This window comes from Sorex fumeus, unplaced genomic scaffold, assembly GCF_029834395.1.
Source record: "Sorex fumeus unplaced genomic scaffold, SorFum_2.1 ptg000035l, whole genome shotgun sequence".
In the NCBI taxonomy this organism is placed as follows: Eukaryota; Metazoa; Chordata; class Mammalia; order Eulipotyphla; family Soricidae; genus Sorex; species Sorex fumeus.
This window is the reverse complement of record NW_026606092.1, coordinates 6,682,998-6,706,489: the sequence shown is the minus strand read 5'-3', so window position 1 is coordinate 6,706,489 and position 23,492 is coordinate 6,682,998. Positions and strand designations below refer to the sequence as shown.

The following is a 23,492-nucleotide window of genomic DNA, read 5'->3' as shown; positions in this document are numbered from 1 at the left end:
GCAAAAGTAGATACTTTTGATAATTAAAAGGATTATTATGTGAAACAACATCTAGGTAAGTCAAGTTATAAATCATATAAGTCTTAAATTGCCCTCACTATTTTTAATTCTTCTTTTCACTTATCTTTTTGAGGGACTCCCCTCTCCATTTTTTTTTACCCTGTGGTGCTCAGGGCTTACTACTAATTCTGTGTTCATAGGGTTCGGAGATCATATTTATTGATGGGGATAAAACTAATATGCAAGGCATATGCAAGACAAAAACCAAACCTGCTGTACTTTTATCTTTAAGCTCATTTGTTCAATTTTCAGCTTCTTCCATTTTGCTGTTGAGTCTTTGTAACACACACATAGTGTGTGTGTGTTGTCTATATATATATATATATATATATATATATATATATATAGACAGAGAGAGAGACATCCCCCCAGTTCCTAGTTTATAACATTCTCCTTCTCCTCCTTCACCTCTACATCCTCTGAGGTGCCAGGGGACTAACAGAGGGCCTACTACATGTAAAGTATTTTTCCTGCTGAGTTACACCCCCAGCACCATACTATATTCTTTTGCTTGATGATTTCTATTCGGATTTTTTTCTCTAACTTTGTCTCATGCTATCTCTGTCTTTGTGTAATTTGTGTTCTATTCATCTAGTAATTTCAGAAAAGACTGTTCCTTTGAAATCTTTTGATAGTTTAATTTTAGTAGCATTTTTTAGGCTATTATCTTAATTCATGGGTGTAAGTGAGTTTTTCCATCTCCCCATTATGTCTGTTCCTCAAAAGCTGCCTTGTAAGGTTGGGGGCCTGTGTTTGAGTGGCCCTGGGTGGGGAAAAGGGAATTTTTAGTCACAGCTGCCTGGCATTGGCTCTGGTTCTGAAATAGAGCAGGGCTTGGCAGTGACAGGGAATTTGATTTTGCAAGTACTTGGTATGGGCTGTAGTACCAGGAACAAGAATTTCAGGGTGAGAAGCGATTCAGTCATGAGTGACTGATTCTTGCTATTGCCTTCAGTTCAAATGATACTGGGCATCCAAGGGTTCAAGGTCACCATATTTCTGGTTAGTCATTCCTAAGTGTTGCCTGGAAAACCTGTGTTAGGGTAATTAAGATAAGCATGGGTCCTCAGTTTCAGCTTGGGGCACAATATGTACTTTAGGACTCAGGATACAGTCTGGTTGGGCCAGATGCATGAAATTGGGTCACCTTATTAATAACTGCCATTGGAAAGTCTGCAGAGAACTTTTTGTTTGCAGAGTTCTTGCTACTGGCAGGAACTAGAAATAAGTATTAGAAAGAAGCACTTGATATTCTTCTCTCTCCCTCTACATTTCAACTACTTCAGCTGATTGCTAGGAGTGGGTGAGCTCTCCTCAGAAAATTTCCCTCCAGTAAGTGGAGGGTGAGTTCCAATACCAGGTCTTTACGCAGTGCTTTCAGTAAGGTTAAAAAAATGACAATTAAACCTGCCAATGATTCCAATTCCTGGTTATACCCCGCAGATCTTGCTTAACTGGAATAACATTATTCCATATGATTCCAGTATTATAAGTACAGTATTAAGTATCACAGGATTGGGAGGGCTGATGTTTGGCACAACCTTCAACTCTGTTCTCCAGGATACAGTTTCCCATCTTGGCAGTCTATTGCCAATTTCTGTTTGTTACTCCCTGGTGGATTTTCATTTTGACCAGAGGCTCTCTGTCTCCAGCCCATCTGGGTTCTACATTTTGTCCCTTGTGAAAACTTTGTACGTTGGGATTTAGGTCACTCTGTATGCTCTGTATGATTTATTTAGGTTTCAATAAAGACTTGCTGCAATCATGGGAGGAGGAAAACACAAGTCTTCCCTCTGTAGCCATCATACCCCTGTCTGTCCAGAGATGGATCTATCGCATTTAAATGTTTAGCTCTGTTATACTTGGGTTTGCTTAAGGCTTATTTTTGGACATCACCTCCTATATAACTAGCTTAATAAGACATCTCTACTTTGATTACACCATAATGCTACATGTCTTTGTTTACTTCATTTTCTTGGGAAGAAAAGACCGTTATTTTTGAATCAAAAGCTATTGAACTCAAGCAATTATAAGAAACTGTAACAGGGGTACACTGACTAAAAAACAGAAATGTAGGAAAAATATTAGTTTAAGATTAATATCATAAAGTATAAAAAAATAAATGTAAATTTTATGGATATACTAGCCTCAGAATTTCTATAGTCACTGAAAAGTGTGTAATGCCTTTTTCTCTCTCTATATATAATACATATATACATTTACACACATAATTACAAATATATATTTATATTTTATTTGTCTTATACCTTTGTGATTCTTGTAAAACAGGTATGGGAATAAGTCAGCTGCTTTTTCCTTATTGAGTAAATATTTTAAATGACTACTGTAGTATAGCTAGTATTTATAGATTGACTGTTGTATGTCAGGATTTGTGTGTGCTACTGTATATATATATAAACACATTTTCTACCCCATTAGCCATTTAAGAAAGATGTTATTTTCAGCATATTAAAGAGAAAACAGGAAGTAAAATTAAAATTAAATAACTTGTCTAAAAAAGCTAGTGGTTATTTATCTGATTCATATCCGACAGACTTATAATCTCAATTTCCATGATAGACTAAATTTGCTTTAGTTTTTAACTAAAATAAACAACTATCCCCAGTTTTAGTCATAAAAAACTGTAGTCAAATTAAGGAAGAAGTTTTTATTCATATCATTCTGAAGTCCATATGTAGAAAACAGTGAATCAAAGCACAAATGACTTCATTATTTTATTTAGTCTCTCATTATTTTCCATAAAATTCTGAGCTTATTTTCTTTTGATAAGCATATTTCATGTGGAAACACTTTATAAGTTTTGTTGAAGTAATGGAATTAAAACTACGGTTAATTGACAAATTAGTCAACTAAAATCATGAAACATGAATTTCAGATGTATGTTCACTGTCACTGTCACTGTCCTCCTGTTGTTCATCGATTTGTTTGGGCTGGCCCAGTAACGTCTCCATTGTGACAATTGTTACGTGTTTGACATATCAAATACGTCACAGCTAGCTTGCCAGGCTTTGCTGTGTGGTCAGGATACTCTCTGTAGCTTGCCAGGCTCTCTGAGAGGGGCAAAGAAATTGAACTCGGGTCCGCCATGTTGGCCACTTGCAAGGCAAACACCCTACCCGCTCTGCTATCACTCCAGCCCTAAGATGTATGTTATATACTGTTAAATTTCAAAAATATAGTCTACAACTCTACTGTAAATAAATATTAAGTATGTAGATAATCCGAATAGATATTTCCCCCCACAAAAATGGACAATACAAGCAGCCAACTGGTAATGAAAGGTATTTACCAGTATCAACATCAGGGAAATAAACTCAAGATCAGGGAAATATAATCAAAATTACAATAAAACATCACCTTACATCTTTTGGGATGGTTATTATAAAACAAAAAAATATCCAAATGTTGAAAAGGATGTGGAGCCATAGGAATGTTTTCCACTATTGGTGGTGGTATAAAATAATGCAATCTATGGAAACACCTTGTAATCCCTGAAAATATTTTAAAAAGAAATTTTATCTGCTATAGTACAATTTTCCTAGGTATACATACTAAGTAGTTGTAATTAAAGACATATCTGTATTCCCGTGTTTACTATAGCATTATAGTTACCAAGTTATAAAATCCACACACAAACACATATATCTGCGTATGAATACATAAGTAAAATGTATGAAATACAATGGTATAATATTTAGATTTATGAAAAGGGAAATACAGGCCCTTATAAAAGCATGGATGGAAAAAATAAAAGCATGAATGGATCTTGTAGATATAATGATAAGTAAAATGTCATATACAGAATAAAAATTACTGTAGGATTCACTTTTATGTGGTATCTAAAAAAATCAGTCTTTTAACAAAAGGAGAAAATAGAATGGTGCTTCCTAGGGAGTAGAGAAAGATTTGAAAAATGAGGAATTGTCTAGTGGTCATAGCTAGAGAGTTGAATAAATTTTGGAGTTCTTCTGCATAATATATTGTTTATAACTAACAATATGATATTATATTTTTAAATTTATGAGAAGAATAGGTCTCAGAAAAATATCCTTCATATGCTTTTCGCCCACACATACCTAGAAAAAACGATACAAAGAAACTTCAGCCAGTGTTAAATATGTGTTTAATTTTCTTATGATGATGACATTATACATGCCTTCATGTCCAAATGCATCAAATTATATGTTTTCAGTTTTTAAGCATATAAATTATTTATGAATAACTTATAAAAATAATTTCAATTTGAATTGGCACCCTGTATTTTTTAAATTTGATAACTCTGAGGTTGCATTTTTGGTGTAGAAATTTTAGTTTAATATCGATATATTGATGTCTGGTAAACATTGAACTCTTAACTCTGATAGTATTAGCTTACTTTTCATCAGACAATGCAGTGGATGTACATGATAAAAGCTATACCGTTCATAGATTATTTTATATGAAATAAAATAAAATGGTATTTTTCCCCTGGTATCAGAGCAATGAGGTGATTTTCTCTTTATAATTTTTTAAATGACTGATATCTAGCACTTTATTTTAATGATACTGTTGTGCACTCCTGTTTAAAATGCACTGTGTGCTTAAGGGGTCCATTATACAGTACTTGAAACATTGTTTAACCACTATCTTTATGAGAGTATAAGAGGTGGGTGAAAGACCTGGATTTTTAAGACTTTACTTGTCTTCAAACTATTGTTTCTCATTCTAATATGTAACTCAGGATATGAATAAGTGCAGAAATGGGTCTAAAGAGTTTTCACAAGCACTCGATATATTGAGGCTTGCTCTTCAAGCCCATGTTCTCCCTTGAACACATAGGTATCTTGCTTGCTTGTTTCTTTGCTTGCTATTTTCACTTTGGAAAAGCCTGTGTTCTCTCTCAAACATGTCCTTCTCCCTTTCTCTCCCTTCATATCTTACTAAATAAGTTTTAATTAAAAACTATCTTTCAAAAAATGTAATGTCGAGTTCATGCCTAAGTTGATTGCAACTTAATTAATGGCTGAATAAATAGCAGTACTCATACATTAAAAAAAATAAAAACTATCTTTAAAAAAAGATATAGTGAGTAAGCAAATTCTGTTGTAAGTCAGTACCTTGACTCAAAGTGTAAAGTTGTCAGAGAGGTTGGAAGAAGTAAGACAATAAGAATATCCCAGTGTACTCCCAAAAGTGCCTAAAAGAGAACGGGTTTCAATGTGATTCTTTAATGTAAATTATTTTGGTTTGTCTTTGTTTTGTTTGTTTTGTTTCAGTTTTTGGCAGTGCCCGGCTCTATTCAGGGCTTACTTCTAAGTCTGTGCTCGAGGATCACTCCTGGTGGACTTTGGAGGACATATGGGACGCAACAGATCCCTACCCATCGTATTATATCTCTGGCCCCTGAAATGTATTTCCTTAGCCTTCTTAACTGACAAAATAATGATATTAATTGCATCAAAGGAGTTTATAACCAGAGAGAAACACTATAAAATGCATGTAATAAGATTAATAACTTTAGTAAGCATGCTAAGCTCTGTGTCTAGAGACTTTTAGGAGGGATTTATCCTTATAAATACTGCTCTTAGGAGTCTATATGTACACTGTGGATTGATATGTATTCTCTGCTATCTCAGTAGAAACACTCATTTCAGAGGGTCATCAGAAAACTGCTGTTTTTATTTATTTTTCATTTAATTTTTTTATTAGTGAAACACCCATGAGGTACAGTTGTAGACTTACAAACTTTTGTGCTTGGGCTTCAGTTATACAATGATCAAGTACCCATCCCTCCACCAGTGCCCATTTTCCACCCCCACCAGTCCCGGTATCCCTCCCACCCTCCCATCCCCCCATCCCACCCTGCATCTGTGGAAGGGCATTCCCTTTTGTTCTCTCTCTCCTTTTTGGGTGCTGTAGTTTGCAAAAGAGGCATTGGGTGGCAATCATATTCGGTCTATAGACTACTTTCAGCATGCATCTCCCATCCTGGGCGGATCTTCCCAGTACCCTTTATTTGGTGCTCCCTTCTCTATCTGAGCTGCCTTTACCCCTAGAGTGTGCGACTGGCCTCCAAGCCATGGAGTAAACCTCCTGGTATTTATCACAGATATTCTTGGGTGTTAGTCTCCTATTTTGTTACTTTATGTTCCCCAGATGAATGCAATCTTTCTATGTCTGTCCCTCTGTTTCTGGCTCATTTCGCTTAAAACTGCTGTTTTTAGTTATGGTTTCATTTTCTTCTGTTCATTTGTTCTAGGGGCACACACAGCTGTCATCAGGGCTGAGTCCTTGTTCAGCATTCAGGTATAACTCCTGGAAGGGCTTTGTGGTCCTGCCCTGGGAGGATCCTCCCAACACCCTTTATATGCTTCCTTCTCTATCTGAGCTGCCTTTTCCACTAGCATGTATGACTGGCCTCCAAGCCATGGAGTGAACCTCTTGGTACTTATCTCGGCTATTCTTGGGTGTTAGTCTCCTATTTTGTTACTTTATATTCCCCAATGAATGCAATATTTCTATGTCTGTCCCTCTATTTCTGACTCATTTCACTTAACATGATACTTTCCATATAGTACCACTTGTATGTAAGTTTTGTTACTTCATCTTTTCTAACAGCTATATAGTACTCCATTGTGTAGATGTACCAAAGTTTCTTTAACCAGTCATCTGTTCTCGGGCACTTGGGTTTTTTTTTTTTTTCAGATTTTGCCTATTGTGAACAACGCAGCAATGAATATAGAAGTGCAGGTGTCGTTTTGACTGTACTTTTTTGCCTCTCCGGGATATATTCCCAGAGTGGTATTGCTGGATCAAATGGGAGCTCAATTTCTAACTTTTTGAGAATCTTCCATACTATTTTCCAAAAGGACTGAACCAGTCAGCATTCCCACCAGCAGTGAAGGAGAGTCCCTTTCCCACCACATCCATGCCAACAACAGTAGCTTTTGTTATTTTGGATGTGGGCGAGTCTCTGTGGTGTGAGATGATATCTCATTGTTGTTTTGATCAGCACCTTCCTGATGATTAGTGATGTAGAGCATTTTCTCATGTGCCTTTTTTGTCATTCAGGATTTCAAAGAAGATAAAGTTTCTGTTCATTTCGTCACCCCATTTTTTGGTGGGGTTAGATGTTTTCTTCGTGTCGAGTTCAACCAGTATTTTGTATGTCCTTGACATCAACCCCTTGTTCGATGGGGATTGGGCGATATCCTTTCCCATTCTTTATACTGTCTTTGTATTTTGGTCATTGTTTCTTTTGAGGAGCAGAAGCTTCTTAGTTTAAGATAGTCCCATTTGTTTATCTCCATTTTGACTTGTTTGGCAATTGACGTGTCATCTTTGAAGATACCGTTAACTTCAATGTTGTGGAGGTGTACAGCGTTCAGTGTACCTTATGGATTCTGGTATGATGTTGAGGTCTTTAATCCATTTTGATCTTACTTTAGTACATGGTGTTAGGCAAAGATCTGAGCCCATTTTTTTGCATGTAACTGTCCAGTTTTGCCAGCAAAATTTGTTAAAGAGGATTTCCTTGCTCCATTTCACATTTCTTGCTCTCTTGTCAAAGATTAGATGATCACATATTTGGGGGTAGATGTCAGTATATTCAACCCTGTTCCATTGGTCTGCAGTTCTACCTTTGTTCCAGTACCATGCTGTTTTGATTATTACTTCTTGTATTAGAGTTTGAGGTGAGGTGGTGGATTCCTCCCGTTTTCTTTACCCCAAGAATTGCTTTAGCTATTCCTGGGGACTTATTGTTCCATAGGAATTTCAGAAGTGTTTGCTCCATTTCTTTGAACAATGTCATGGTTATCCATAAAGAAATCACACTGAATTTGTACAATGCTTTGGGGAGTATTGCCGTTTTAACAATGTTAATTCTCCCGATCCATGAGCAGGGGATAGCTTCCCATTACCCCATGTCCTCTTTTATTTCCTGAAGTAGTATTTTGTAGTTTTCTTTATACAGATCTTTTATGTCCTCAGTTAAGCTGATTCCTAGGTACTTGATATTCTGAGGCACGATTGTGAATGGGATTGTTTTTTTCCATGTCACTTTCTTCTCTCTTATTATTTGCATATAGGAAAACCATGCACTTTTGGGTATTGTTTTTATAGCCTGCAACTTTACTATACAAATCTATTGTTTCTAGGAGTTTCTTGGTAGAGGTTTTAGGGTTCTCTAAGTATAGGATAGCATTTTCAAATAGTGAGAGCTTTATTTCTTCCTTTCCTACCTGAATGCTCTTAATATTTTTTTCCTGTCTAACAGCTATTGCAAGTACTTCCAGAAACTTATTTTGCAGCAGAGGAGAGAGTGGGCATCATTGTCTCGTTCCTGATCTTAGAGGGAAGACTCTCAGTTTTTTCCCACTGACGATGATGCTTGCTGTAGGCTTGTATTAGGTGGCTTTAACTAAATTGAGGAAAGTCCCCCCTATACCATTTTGGCGAGGATTTTCATCATAAATGGGTGCTGGATTTTGTCAAATGCTTTCTCTGCATCATTTGATATGATCATCTGGTTTTTATATTTTTTGTTGATATGATAGCACAGTGGGTAGGGCGTTCGCCTTACAAGCGGCCAACATGGCCGACCCGAGTTCAATTCCTCCACCCCTCTCAGAGGGCCCGGCAAGCTACCGAGAGTATTCGATATGCCAAACACAGTAACAACAAAGTCTCCAATGGAGACGTTACTGGGCCCGCTCGAGCAAATCGATGATCAACGGGAGGGCCTTTACCTTTTTACCTTTTGTTGATATGATGGATTATGTTGATTGATCCAAATGTTAAACCATCCTTGCAGACATCGGATGAATCCCAGTTGGTCATGGTTTATGATCTTTTTCAATGGTTGTTGAATTCTATTTGCTAGTATTTTGTTGAGAATCCTCGCATCTTTGTTCATCAGGAATATTGGCCTGTAGTTTGCTTTTCTTGTGGTGTCTTTCTTTCATTTTGGTATCAAAGAGATATAGGCTTCATAGAAACTGGGAGAGTTTCTGTTTCTTCAATTTCCTGTAAAAGCTTGAGAAGAACTGGCAAGAGGTCCTCTTTAAATGTTTGGGAAAATTTGCTAGTGAATCCATCTGGACCTGGGCTATTGTTTTTCGGAAGATTTTGTTTACAGTTTAAATTTCCTTGATATCAATAGGACATTTCAGGTACTCTAGATATTCTTTATTGAGGCTTGGGAGATTATAGGAATCAAGTAATTTTTCATTTCTTCTTGGTTCTCTTGTTTCGTGGCATACAGACTTTCAAAGTAGTCTGTGTGATCAATTTCTTTGGTTTCTGATGTGATTTACTCCTTCTCATTTCTGATTTAGTTTGTTATAGTTCTCTTTCTTTGTGAGTGTTGCTAGTCATTTATCTATCTTGTTTATTTTCTCAAAGAACCAGCTCTTGTTTTCATTGATCTTTCGGATCATTTCTTTTTGGTTTCCATGTCGTTGATTTCTGCTGTAAGCTTTATGATCTCTTTCCTTCTGTCTGGGTTGGGATCCTTTTGTTGGTCCTTTTCTAAGATCTTGAGTTGTCACGTCAAGTTGTTTATGTGGGTGCTTTCTTCCTTCCTGAGAAATGCTTGCAGAGCTATAAATTTTCACCTAACACAGCTTTAAACTGCATCCCACAGGTTTGGGTAGCTTGTGTTTTTATTCTCATTTGTTTCCAGGTATCTTTTGATTTGGTCCTTGACTTTCTTCCTGACCCACTCGTTGTTCAACATTGAGTTGTTTAATTTCCAGGTGTTTGATTTGGTTCTCCGTGTCTGTATGTGATTCACTTGTATTCTCAGTGGTCTGAAAAGATTGTTGATAATATTTCTATCTTCCACATTCTGTTGAGGTTTCTTTTGTGGCCTAGCACATAGTCTATTTGGGAAAATGTTCTGTGTGCACTGGAGAAAAATGTGTATTCTTTCTTTTTGGGGTGTAGACTCTGTATAGGTCTATAAGCACTCTCTCTTATATTACTTCCATCAAAGTCAATGTTTCCTTGCTGACTTTTGTTCTTGTTGATCTATCCAGGGTTGATAAGGTGATGTTGAAGTCTCCAGCTACTATTGTGTTGCTAGCAAGGTCCTCCTTAAAATCTGTTAGCAGTTATTTAAAATATTTGGCTGTTCTCTCATTAGGTGCGTATACATTTACGAATGTTATTTCTTCCTGTTGCACATATCCCTTGATGAATAGAAAATGGCCTTCACTGTCGCTTCTAATCTTTTTCAACCTGAAATTTATATTGTCAGATACTAGTATGGCCACCTTAGCTTTTCTGAGGGAAATGTTTGCTTTCAAGATTGTTTTCTATCCTTTACCTTTGAGTCTGTGTTTGCTCTGACTGTTCAGATGAGTTTCTTTTAGGCAGCAGAATGTTGGGTTCTGTCTCTGAATCCATTTGGCACTCTATGTCTCTTAATTGGTCAATTTAGACCATTGATGTTGAGAGAAATTATTGTTATGGGGTTTTGTGTCATCTTTCTGTAGGGGTCTATTGTGCTTGTAGGCTTTGTCTTGTCTTATAGTAGCCCCTTTAGCTCTTCTTTTAGGTTTGGTTTTGAGTCTATGAATTTTTTGAGCTGCTGTTTATCCAGAACATAGTATACCTTTCCTTTGAGATTAAGTGAGAGTTTAGCCAGATAGAGTATTCTTGGTGAACCATTCATTTCAGTGAGTTTTTTCACTATATCTCACCATTTCTTTTGAGCTTGGAGAGTTTCCTCTCATAGGTCTGCTGTGAATCTAAGGCATGCTCATTTGTATGTGATTTCCTTCTTTGACCTTGCTGCTTGCAGTATTGTATCTCTATCTGTGGCATCCATCATTCTAACTATGATATGTCTTGGAGTGTTTTTGTTAGGGTCTCTTTTAGCTGGCACCCTTCAGGCTCCTTGAATCTGAATAGCTGCATTGCCCAGCTCTGGGAACTTTTCATCAATGATTTGTTCAACCATGGCTTTTTCATTGTGATTGTTTCCCTGACCTTCTGGTACTCCAATGTTCGTAATGTTGTTCCTCTTGGAATCTTCTCCTAGATTCATTCTAGATTCATTCTAGAGCTATTTCGAGGTCCTTTGCCATTTTTTGTTGTTGCCTGTAGGCTTGGTGCAGCTGATCTTCCAGCTCATTGATTCTGTCATCAGCTGTGGCCATTCTATTGTTGAGGGCACAGACTAAGGTTTTATTTCATCTATGGAATCTTTTATTCGTGACATTTCTGTGCATAGCTTTCCAATTTCTGCTCTCACTTCTTCCCGGATTTTCTTGATTGTTCAATCCAATGCTTCTTTCATGTCCTCCTTCCATTTACTGGATATCTGTCTCACTGTTTCATTGAGTTCATTGAACATCTTCATTACTTCATATATGAATTCTTTCTCAGAGAGGTCACTTAGGTGAGTAGCACCTACTGAGGCTTCTGGATTCTTTTCATTGTCCTCGTCTCATGGTGGGAATTTGTGTTGTTACTTCGTGTTGGTATGGAGGTATGGAGACTGAGATGTTACAGAATAGTGCTGGGTATCACCAAAAGCAGACAGAGATACCACAAAGAAAGAGAATTACAGGCTGATATCCCTGATGAACACATATGCAAAGATCCTCAACAAACTACTAGCAAATAGAATCCAACTACTCATCAAAAAGATCATACACCATGACCAAGTAGGATTCATCCCAGGGATGCAATGATGGTTTAACGTTTGGAAATCAATTAGCATAATCCATCATATCAACAGAAAAAGATAAAAACCATATGATCATATCAATAGATGCAGAGAGAGAAAGCATTTGACATGATCCAGCACACCTTTATGATGAAAACCCTAGCCAAAATGGGTATGGTGGGCTTTCCTCAATATAGTTAAAGCCATCTACCACAAGACTACAGCAAGCATCATCCTCAATGGGAAAAACTTAGTGCCTTTCCACTACGATCAGGGATGAGACAACGATACCCACTCTCACCACTGCTGTTCAATATAGTACTGGAATTACTTGAAATAGCGATTTGGCAAGAAAAACATATTAAGGGCATCCAGGTAGGAAAGGAAGAAATCAAGCTCTCACTATTCGCAGATGATATGATACTATACTTAGAGAATCCTAAAACTCTTTGAAGAAACTCCTAGAAACAATAGAAGTGCATAGAAAAGTTGCAGGCTATAAAATCAATACCCAAAAGTCCATAGCTTTCCGATATGCAAACATTGAGAGAGAAGAAAGCGACATGAAAAAACCTTCCTGTTCACAATTGTGCCCAGAAAATCAAGTACCTAGGAATCAGCTTAGGTAAGGAAATAAAGGACCTGTACAAAGAAAACTACAAAACGCTACTTCAGGAAATAAAAGAGGACATGAGAAAATGGAAAGATATCCCATGCTCATGGGTCAGGAGAGTTAACATTGTCAAAATGGCAATACTTCCCAAACCATTGTACAAATTCAAAGCAATCTCTATAAGGATACCCATGACACTCTTCAAAGAAATGGAGCAAACACTCCTGAAATTCATATGGAACAATAAGCCCCCAGGAATAGCTAAAGCAGTTCTGGGGAAAAGGAAAATGGGAGGAATCAACCACCCTAACTTCAAACTCTAATACAAAGTAGTAATAATCAAAACAGCATGGTACTGGAACAAAGGCAGAGCTTCAGACCAATGGAATAGGGATGAATACACTGACATCTCCCCTCAATCATATGAATATCTAATCTTTGATAAAAGGTGCAAGAACTCTGGCTTAGAACTCTGCCTAACACCATGTACAAAAGTAAGATCAAAATGGATTAAAGACCTCAACATCACACCAGAAACCATAAGGTACATTGAAGACAAAGTTGGCAAAACCCTCCATGACATTGAAGCTAATGGTATCTTCAAAGATGTCACGTCACTGGCCAAGCAAGTGAAAACAGAGATAGACAAATGGGACTATCTTAAACTAAGAAGCTTCTGAACCTCAACAGAAACAGTGACCAAAATACAAAGAAGTCTACATAATGGGAAAGGATATTCGCCAAAGACACATCTGACAAGGCGTTTATATCAAGGATATATAAAGTACTGGTTGAATTCCAAAAGAAGAAAACATCCAACCCCATCAAAAAATGGGGCAATGAAATGAACAGAAACTTTCTCAAAGAAGAAATTCGAATGGCAAAAAGCACATGAGAAAATGCTCTACATCATTAATCATCAGGGAGAGGCAGATCAAAACCACAATGAGATACCATCTCACACCTCAGAGACTGGCCCACATCCCAAAGAACAAAGGCAACCGATGCTGGTGCGGATGTGGTGAGAAAGGGAGACTCCTTCACTGTTGGTGGGAATGCCGACTGGTTCAGCCCTTTTGGAAAACAGTATGGACAATTCTCAAAAAATTAGAAATTGAGCTCCTATTTGAGCCAGCAATACCATTCCTGGGAATATATCTCAGAGAGGCAAAAATGTATAGTCGAAATGACATCTGCACTTTTTTGTTCATTGCAGCACTCTTTACAATAGCCAGAATCTGGAAAATACCTGAGTGCCTGAGAACAGATGATTGGTTAAAGAAACTTTGGTACATCTACACAATGGAGTACTAAGTAGCTGTTCGAAAAGATGATGTCATAAAATTTACATAAAATGGTACTACATGGAAAGTATAAAATAAGCTAAATGACTCAGAGAGGGACAGACATAGAAAGATTGCATTCATCTAGGGGACATAAAGTAACAAAATAGGAGACTAATACCCAAGAATAACCGAGATCATTACCAGGAGGATTACTCCATGGCTTAGAGACCAGCAAGGCCTTCTAGGGGAAAGGGCAGCTCAGATAGAGAAGGGAGCCCCAAGTAAAGCGTGTTTGGAGAATCCTCCCAGGATGGGAGATGCATGTTGAAAGTAGACTATGGACCGAACATGATTGCTACTCAATGTCTCTTTTGCAGACCACAACACCCAAAAGGAGAGAGAAAACAAAAGGGAATGCCCTGCCACAGAGGCAGGGAGGGATGGGAGGGAATGGGGGTGGGAGGATTACTGGGATCCATGGTGGTGGAAAAATGGGCACTGGTGGAGGGATGGGTATTTGATCATTGTATAATCGAAACCCAGGTAAAGGTAAAAGGTAAAGGCCCTCCCGTTGATCATCGATTTGCTCGAGCGGGCCCAGTAACGTCTCCATTGGAGACTTTGTTGTTACTGTGTTTGGCATATTGGATACATCACGGGTAGCTTGCCAGGCTCTGCCGTGTGGGCGAGATACTCTCTGAGAGGGGCGGAGGAATCGAACTCGGGTCGGCCATGTTGGCTACATGCAAGGCAAACGCCCTGCCGCTGAAACCCAAACACAAATATTTGTAAGTCTACAACTGTACCTCATGGTGTTTCAGTAATAAAAATATATTTTAAAAAAGTGCTGGGTATAGATAAACTGGGTATAGATAAACAAAAGGGAATGCCCTGCCACAGAGGCAGGGTGGGATGGGGGCGATGGGGCGGCAGAGGGATGTTATCCATGGGGGTGGAAAATGGGCACTGGTGCAGGGATGGATGGGTATCTGATCATTGTATAACCGAAACCCAAGTACAAAAATTTGTAAGTCTACAACTGTACCTCATGGTGTTTCACTAATAATAATAATAAAAAAAAAAGTGCTGGGTATAGATAAACTACCTGTAGCCTACAATTAGGCCACGCCCATCTCTGAGGAGGCCAGGCCCACTTCTACAGAGGCCACGCCCCCCCACAGGTTCCTGGTCTGTGGGGGGTACAATCTGGGGGTGGAAAAATACGGGGCACAGCCTTGGAGACGAATAGACAGAGGCTCATGGATGAGAGCGTCCCAGGGTCCTAGAGGACACTTGGGGCACGTTCACAGGGAAAGCCAAGTCCCGGGTTCTTGTCACTGACCTGGGGGTGAAAAAAGCCAGAGAAGATGAATTTTTAAAAGATATTCCTTTGACACCTACAATAGAAGCACATGAATTCTGACATGTGTTTTTCAAATGGTTTCTCTCTCTTTTTGTTCCTAGTCAGTAGACTATGTTCCAGATGTTCTTAGTAATATGTAGTAAAGTCTGCACTTTGAATATTTATCTGGCTTGGGTAATATGCTTTATATACATTCAATTTATACCTTATAACAATCCTACCAATATGTAATCGTTTTTAAGCCCTCCTTATGTAAAGATTGAAGTTCAAATTTATTGGGAAAACTTGACAAAGTCATTTAACTATTATGTGTTGGAACCAGGGTCAGATCCAGGAAGGCATATTTGAACAGCACTTTCAAGTTCTGGAGGAAGAAGAAACTTTGAAGAAGTCATAGTACTTCTGACATATCTATCATATATCTTTCTCTAATTTAGTTTAAACTTTCATGTGATTTCTTATTATAATGATTTTCTTGTGTGAAAGAATAAATGACATTCTCATATTGTAGACAGAAGGAGGATAAGGGATTTATTTGGATTAACAGATGCGTAGCAATGTGGCTTATTTCAGCCTTGATCATTATAGGTCTTTCTAATGCTCTCATAAATCTTACATGCCTTTTTATTTTTTTTATTGGCTTCTTCTAACATTTTTGTCTGTTTCGTGTTTTAGATCTTGGTTGCTTAGAAAATTGTACGCTTCCAGAGAAATCACTTCAGTGATAATACACTTCTATTTCCCAACATTATAATCTGTTAGTAGCAAAAACATTTGTACAAATCAACATTTTGGCTATATATTCTTAGGCATACAGCAAAAGCACTTCTGAGTTTTTGTGCCCACTAAAATTGCAGTATTTGAATAATGGAAATATTAAAAGTAGAAAATTTGGTGAAGGGAGAGGTAATTTTGGTTCTTAAATAAATCATATATTTGTTTTCATGCAATCCTTAGAATCCAGAAAAGTTTTTTTCACTTATCACTCTAGGATTGACTTCTTAATTCAACAGTGCAAAAGGTGGATTTATCATGAAATTTATTTACTAAATAAAACAGACCATTTTGATTTGTTTAATTTTTAAAAGCTATTTTTAACTCAGGAAGAACTGAGAAATTGATTCCAAAGATTCATTATTTTGAAGAAAATATGAACTAATTGGGTTAATCATATGATTGGCATATGAAAATGTTTAACTTTGTACTTTTTGGAGATAGCTGTTTACCTTGTATCTGGAAATAATTAATGTTTTTTAATTAATGTTTCTATTTGGCTTGAGTTTTAGAATTTATCTGGGGAGCAGAAGCAATCTGAGAATGTTATCATTCATTTATATATATCAAAAAAGAGCATTTCTAGACTTCCAGAACAATCTATGAATCATAACAAATAGAAATATTTTATTTTTGTGTGCGGAACCCTGATCTTCAAGATGGAAATTCATATTCTAATTACTCAAATGGAAATTCTTACTTTTACTTATTTTGATTTTGACTTGCACACCCAGCAGTGCTCCAGTGCTGCACCTGACTGGGCATGGAGTTGCTCCTGTTGATGCTTTGGGACTATCCAGTTTCTGGATAGTCTTATCCAGTTCCTACCCAGTTATGACCAAACTCGGGCCACCCATGTGCAGAGCACATTCTCTGCTGTTGAACTATCACTTGGCCCACAATATGGAAATTCTAATTTAAATACCATACTTGTTTTGTTGACTTGAAATATTATGCAAATATATTGAATAGAATAAGTAAAATAAAAGGAACAGCAAAAAGTAAAAAGAAACTCTTGACTACTTTAATTTCTCACTGATATATCACGACATGTATATTATTGGTAGATTTACATGGTTAGCTTGCACATCTCTCTCGCTTTTATTAATATTATTTTTTTTTTTGCGTCATACTCGGCAATGTCCAGGGATTACTCCTGGCTCTGCACTCAGGAATTACTCCTTTTGGTGCTCAGAGGACCATATGGGAATTGATCCCGGGTCAGCCGCGTGCAAGGCAAATGCCCTACCCACTGTGCTATTGCTCCAGCCCTGCACATCTCTTTTTAAGTACTCATTTATATAAGACATATATATATATATATATATATATATGACTCCCTTGTATGTACTGTAGAACTTGTATATACTGGCAGAAATCTTAGTATTTATCACAAATGTTTGTAATGTACCATAAAATGTTTCGAGTTTACCATTGGAGAAGAAAATTAATACAGGGAAACTTCTCTTTCCAGATATCATATTTAGTCATATTATCTTAATAATGCATCATCAAATATTACTGTAAGGAGATACACTTGTTTATGAATCTAACATGGAAATTAGAAAGAATAATTATAATAATGTAAAAATTTTATTTTTAAAATGTAAAAATTTTCAAAAACGTATCTTCATGATCTAGTATCACTTAATATCTTTAACTTCTCATCTTCTGGATTTTTTTTTTATTGCTGAGTGGAAAAGTGACCCACAGAGTGGACAGAGGTAGATAAAGTAGCTGCCTCATGCTTAGCCAGTTTACCATGATATAGCCAGTGGGATTATATGTGTGGTGAAGTAGGCACTGGCATGAAAGATCCTACTAATCTCAATGAGGCAGCCTGCCAGCTGCCCTGAAGACCCTCTATCTGAAAGACCTGGGAGTTTATCCCTGCCACCTGGATTTTGGGGGCGCTGTGGCTCTCTGGCTGAGTTAAGGTTATTCTCACGGGAAAAGGAAAAGTCAGTTCCAGCCTCCACTTAGGGTTCATATCCTTTGACTTTCTTTGCAGGAAAGCGTTTCAGAAGACAAACAATAAAGCAAAAGTGTTATGTTAAGGGAGGATTCAAGTTTAAAGAAGAATGCGGACTTCTCCAGGGGGGAAAAAAAGGAAAAGCAGTACCTGTAGGTAAGAAGGAAGAGATTCCACACTCCAAAAGAAACGTAGTCTTCTCCCAAACAGCGCTCTGAGTTTCTTTGGGGAGTTATTATAAAGGACTTTCCCAGGCTGTCTCAGCTTTGGCTTTTTGTGCAAGTAAGTCTTGCTAGTGTGTAGCCAAGAAAAGGGTCTTTGAGCTTTAATGATTGCCTAATTCAGTCAGTCTTATCAGGGCATTTGTTAATTATCTCTGGAGGGGGTCTTTCTGTTGTCTTAAGTGGACTGAGTTGAAGTTGGGATGGCTCCTTTTCAGGTCATTTCTTGTCTCTCCAGAGATGTCTTAGTTTTATTACTGCCTTGTAATTTACTGCCAAGGAACCTCTGCCCTGCTTCATTATCACTTTGTTTAAATCTTACACTCTACCCTTACTTCCTTGCTTTGCCTGTTTCTTGAAAGAGTAATCCAGTCTAATCCCCTTCTGTTTTCTCATCTCCTACTCACATATCTTCTATCTTTTTCTTATATCATAGTATCAGTATTTCCTTCAACCATAACCCAGTTCTTACCACAGATGTCCCTAGCTGCTGAATATAATAGGAATTTGTTACTTAAATTTAAACAGTGAAGGGCAAAGGGAAAATAGATAGGTGAGAAACAGCCAGGGAGCAGGTGGCAGGGGTCAAAGGGATTCAGGTACATCAATGGTGTTAGGGAATGATAGAGCTAAATATCCAAACCACAGAATCCACACTGAAATCATGAGACCCAAACATTTTATAACCAAACTTAGAAAGTGCCTTGTTAAGATTGCAGGCCAATGTTATTTAGAGGGGGTAGAAGAGGGAGCCTGGGAACACTGGTGGAGAGAAGTTGATACTTGTATTGGGATCAGTGATGAGCATTGTATTTCTATAAATAACTACGCATAACTTTGTAACTCATGGGGCTTTCATAAAATAAAATTTGGGAGAAAATGAAATACCAAAACTTCACCTCTACAGAAGATTACTGTCTTTTGTTATGGTTATAAAGTCAATACATTTATTCATTTATTGTACATATGTTGATGTTCTATCATTATTGTACTGTCTTCTGGAGCACTAATTAAAGATAGATGTTGCCCTCTTGACAATTACCTTTCATTGTAATGAAGAAGAATTTGAATAACATAATTTCAGTGATGACAAGTGAAAATACTACAGTTGAGAGTGGGATAACCTGTGGGGTGAATAAATATCTCAAGACTGCTGGACAGGGCGCACTATTCATAGATGTGATTAGAAACAAAAACTTTGCATCCAAAGACAAGGAAGAAGCTTTAGGGCAGAATGCAGATTCACATAAGGTCTGGAATGAGGTTGACTCAGGGGACAAAGGGAAGGTCAATATGACAGAAGGGCAGAGAAGAAGGGAGCAATGTTGTTAAAAGAAGATAAGGAGGATATTAGCTTAGTTCTCTTTAGTTAAAAAATGTACATTTTACTTTAATTTCAATAGTAAATATATTCTGGAATTTAAGCAAGGGATATTTTGGTGTGATATGATCTGATTCATATTTTATTAAAATCTTTCCATTTTTATACAGGTAGAAAAAGGAACTTGCATTATCAATGGGAGCTTTCTATCTCATGGACATTCCCCTACTTCATTTGACTGTTCAAGTCCATACAACTAGAAGCAGTTAGCATCAGGTTATTCTAAAAATTCACGTCCAAAGAAGAAATGTGACCCTTCCTTCCACAAAATTTCTATGCCCTTGTTCCCTTCATCCCCTTTCTATACTGCCTTCTCTCCTTTCTATTTTGGTTTTGTTTTAACTTTTAAATTTGCTGTCCTTGGCCTTTCCTCTGTTGCTATTATTGTTTCTGCCATAAGGGGTTGGAGACATCACTCCATTTAGTTGTGCTGGAGCGATAGCACAGTGGGTATGGTGTTTGCCTTGCATGTGAACGACCTGGCAAGCTACCAAGAGAATCCTGCCTGCATGGCAGAACCTGACAAGCTTCCTGTGAGGTATTCGATATGCCAAAAAACAGTAACAAGTCTCACAATAGAGATGATATTGGTGCCAGCCCGAGCAAATCGATGAACAATGGGAGGACAGTGACAGTGCTACGATGCTCACTGGTGGTTTTGCATCAGTTTCTTGTGTTTCAACCCTCAAACATGGTACTCACCAAGGATTGCTCTCAGTTATGAATGAACATGTGTTTTCCAAAGTCTATACTCCTTAGTTGTGGTGCTCACATGCATTCTGGCTTTAGACCTCTCTGAGGCTCACTGTAATGATCTTACAGTGATTTAGTTGTGGTACCCAGTGAGGGTCACACCCCTTCGCTATGTGTTTGTGCACAATTCCAGTTGCAGTTTAGCCATAAATCCGTGGTGCAGGAAATCACAGATATCAGCTCTACCAGCTTCAAACAACAGAATTAATGGGATTGCATTTAGCACAGGTGGCAGTACCAAGGATTGAGCTCACAACTGTATACATACAAGGAGTTCTAAACTATTGAATTATAGTTGACCCTTCTCTTTATCTCCATTACACCCACTTTCTATTATTTTGTGAGGAAATTATTTTTCTAAAAGCATAAGTCTTTAAATTCTTGCTGATATACAATTTAATGTATTTTTAACATCGATGGGGAGGAAAAATGCATTAAAAATTACTGCCAAGCCTAAATCTCAGTGCAAGTGACTGAAAGATGTAATAGAGAAGAGAAGAGTGGAGAAAGTCTGGAGATTTGATTGTCAGTTCTCTACTTTGACTCCTCTCACTTCAACATCCTTCACTGCCAAGGTTACCATTTCTCAATTATCCTGTTTCCCTTGTGCTCCCTCTAAGCTGTTGCTGCTCTGGGAGCAATTTCAAGGTTTCATCTTCTCTGTGTATTTATTCTTCACTTTCCAGTTGATTCTCCCCTCAGCTTTCGCCGTTATAAAATTCACTTAAGTTTTGCTGTTTTTCAGATTGGAATGTGAACATTCTAAAAGTGTGTTTGTCTCTTGACTGGTGGAAAATTTTAAAATGCGTCCTGGTGTTGAGGGCACAGAAAGAGAAGCTGGTGCCCCTGGCTCTGTGTCCTTATGCAAGGTCAAATGGAAAGGAACCAGTCAGCTTTGTGTCCTTTGGGTTTTCTTCCTTGGCAACGGTACTTTCATATGAAATTCTTCATCACTCCTTTGCATTTCAGTTTGCTCCAATTTCATTGTTTTTAAAATCAATTCGAATAAAAATTTGATACTGAATTTTCCTCTTCTCCCTTCTCTATTTCTTGATTTGAGTTTGCCCCTTCCTATCTTCCTCTCTTCTGTTTGTTACTTTTATTCCTTTTTTGTTTCCAATTTTGTTTGTTTTGGGTCACACTTGGTAGTACTCAGGGATTATTCCCCAGTTCTGTTCTCAGAGATCACTCCTGGAAAGGTCCAGCGGATCATATGATATGCCAGGAATTAAATCCTGGTTGCCCCCATGTAAGGCAAGCACCCTATCAGCTATATTGATGCTCTGCACCCCTCCCTCCACACACAGAACTTTTTTTTTTTGCTTTTTCCTCTCCTGATTTTATCCTAAAGAAAAAATACATTTTCTTCCTTATTATGTTGACACTACACAATATATTTGTCCCTAAGCGCTATCAACTTTTAACAAATATTCATTTACCAATTATTAAGCTGAACCTTGGACAATACATTGTGCAATTATAAAGGTACAAATTTATAGACATGGTCTCTATCTTTAAGGGTCCTTCGAATGAGAGATTTGAGTCCATTTTTGTTCTGAAGATAGTGGGGAGTTGTGAAGGTTTTACTCTTAAGAGTGACATTTCTAATGTATTTGGTTGCAGCATAGTGAATGCAACAGAGTTAGTCAATGATATTTATCAGGCACTTGATAAGTACTAAGGGTCACAAATATAGTCATGAAAAATGCTGACACACACCCTGGTGGTTCCAGTGGACAGGAATTCTAAAATCAGGAAGTCCAGCTAGCAATCTGGGTTCTGAGGGTTCTTGTACTCTAGATTGCAGCTGTGCAGAACACAAGAAACTTAGTGAGTTTCTTATATCTTATAAGAGATACTGAGAAGCATATTTACGGAACCTGGTGATTGAATGGATGGGTGTCCGAGAGTGGTATGAGGTGAAGGCCAGGGTCTTTACCGAACTCAAGGGTTAGCCTGTATTCTCCTTTCTTTCTTAGCCTGACAGCTTAGTGACGTGCTGGGTGTTTCCGTTTCCATATGTCTAGTTATCAGTTTGACCAGCTGTCAGTTCTGTCATCGGATTTGGTGATGCACAGTGGCATGGAAAATACAATGGGTCATTGACCTTGCAGTAGAGGCCGTTTGCTGTGGGAAAGCTATTATGAAAAATTATGCTAAGCAGCTCTTCTTGTCAGATGAATTTTGCTAAACTGTTCATTCTGTCATATGATATGCACCACAAAACAGCTGCAGGATAGGATATAGAAGGGACGATAGGATGATTGATAAAATAGAAAGAAAAAGAATTTCATAACAAAACTAGCAGTAGGAGACTCAGAGGAACAACAGTGCAGTGCAATGGAAGATTTTAAAATGGCATTTGGTGTACTGAGAGGGAGTACTAAATCAGATTATTTCTCTGATGACTTACTAAAGACATTAGTATTCTGTTTTTATCTTCGAAAAAAAAAGGTTTCTGGAAAATGCTGTATACTATGTCTTTAAAAAAAATAAATCTGGCTTGTTCATCAATTTGCTAGAGCAGACCCAGTAACATCTTCATTGTGACACTTGTTACTGTGTTTGGCATATTGAATACGTCACAAGTAGCTTGCCAGGCTTTGCGGTAAGGGCAAGACACTCTCCGTAGCTTGCCGGGCTCTCCGAGAGTGGCGGAGGAATCAAACCTGGGCCGGCCGGTGATAAGCAAATGCCCTACCCGCTGTGCTATCTCTACTAAATATATTTATTATTTTCATATGCAAACTGGTGGTTGGGAGGCAAATGAGGGTCGGGTTCGGAGAGAAGGGAAGTAGACACTGACATGGGGATGGATGACGGGCACTGGTGGAGGGATGGGCACTTGATCATTGCATAACTGAAACCCAAGCACAAAATTTGTAAGCCTATAACTGTACCACATGGTTTTTCACTAATAAAAAAAGAAAAAAAAAGAAAGGATTGGTGCTGAAACATTGTATGCCTGAAACACAACATAAATAACTTCATAATTTTATGGTGTGTAAATTAAAAATAAATAAATGCTTATGGAAGATATTTTATGTTGCCCTTCAGCAATGTAATAATTAATGTAAAATTTTAAATCTAGACAACTCTGGATTTGAATTTTTATTCTGTCATAAAAATGTGATTTTAGACAAATTTTTAAATGAGATTCACAAATGAACATAGATATAGCAACATTTCATATTTATTCTGAAGAACAATTAAAATACTATCTTATAATATGTTTCAAAATGCTGAACTTTTGTTATATGTAGCTATTATTTTAGAACATTTCTTTGTATTTCTGAGTTTTGTGACCTTGACTTGAAAGTATTAACTTGATATTTTTCATTTGTTTTTTCATTTTTCTCTACTTCTAATAAAGTACAACAGAGCAGATTTCA

General features: G+C 37.5%; 1 protein-coding gene across 4 annotated transcripts in view; it reads left to right on the top strand.

Annotated features, from left to right (window-relative positions):
- Positions 1-23,492, top strand: part of TAFA2 (TAFA chemokine like family member 2) — a 661,692-nt gene that overhangs the window by 411,476 nt on the left and 226,724 nt on the right. The gene's annotated exons all lie outside the window — the stretch shown is intronic.